The sequence below is a fragment of the Lipotes vexillifer genome, unplaced genomic scaffold, assembly GCF_000442215.2.
Source record: "Lipotes vexillifer unplaced genomic scaffold, Lipotes_vexillifer_v1.1 scaffold670, whole genome shotgun sequence".
Lineage (NCBI taxonomy): Eukaryota > Metazoa > Chordata > Mammalia > Artiodactyla > Lipotidae > Lipotes > Lipotes vexillifer.
This window is the reverse complement of record NW_006778108.1, coordinates 1,340,580-1,341,356: the sequence shown is the minus strand read 5'-3', so window position 1 is coordinate 1,341,356 and position 777 is coordinate 1,340,580. Positions and strand designations below refer to the sequence as shown.

General features: G+C 61.0%; 1 protein-coding gene across 1 annotated transcript in view; it reads left to right on the top strand.

Moving 5' to 3' along the window:
- ENTPD6 (ectonucleoside triphosphate diphosphohydrolase 6) overlaps window positions 1–777 on the top strand; it is a 15,085-nt gene that overhangs the window by 10,914 nt on the left and 3,394 nt on the right. The gene's annotated exons all lie outside the window — the stretch shown is intronic.

Sequence of the window (777 nt, the reverse complement as noted above, 5' to 3'; positions counted from 1 at the left end):
TTCCAGGGACCCGATTTCCCAGCAAGCCTCCAGTGAGGGAGGATCTGGACGTCGCTCGGCTTCGAGCAGACAGCCAGGCGCGGCCGTGGGCCTGGCAGCTCTGCGGGAAATGGCTTCTCCTCTCACACCCGCCGCCTGTGCTCCGGCGAGGGCAGGAGAGGCCGCAGAGCCCCAGGCCTGTCTCACCCACAGGGTCCCGTGGCTCTGTGCTCTGAGTTTCTTCTAAAAGAGATGCTGAAACGTTGTGTCCAGGCTGGGCACTTGGGCATGAGGTTTGCCTCTGGTCACAGGGCTGTTGCTACTCACAGCACTTCTGACGCCCAACGTGTGGGGTTTTTCCCACAGCAGCCAGTTCTCTGGCAGCAGCAGGGTGTCCTGCGATTCACTTCGTTCCGACACTGACTTCCGGAGTCAGTGCAGCCCCCATCAGATGAGGCCCTCCCCGACCTTTGCAAGTGCTGGGCCTCCCGTTCTTCTGACCGACCAGCGGCAAGTCAGGGGTTCCCACAGCCTTCTGCTCAAATTTGATAATTTGCTGGAAGCACTCACAGAACTCAGGGAACATGTTCCTGTCACTGGTTTCTTATCAAGGACACAGCTGAGCAACAGTGAAATGGGAGAGAGGCACAGGGCAGGCGTGTGGGGATGGCACCTGGAGCCCCCCTCTCCCCAGGAGCCCCCCCTCCCCAGGAGCAACCTCCTCTCCCTGGGAGCACCCTCCCCCCGGGGAGCATCCTCTCCCTGGGAGTAGCACCTCCATGTGTCTCCAACCCAGAA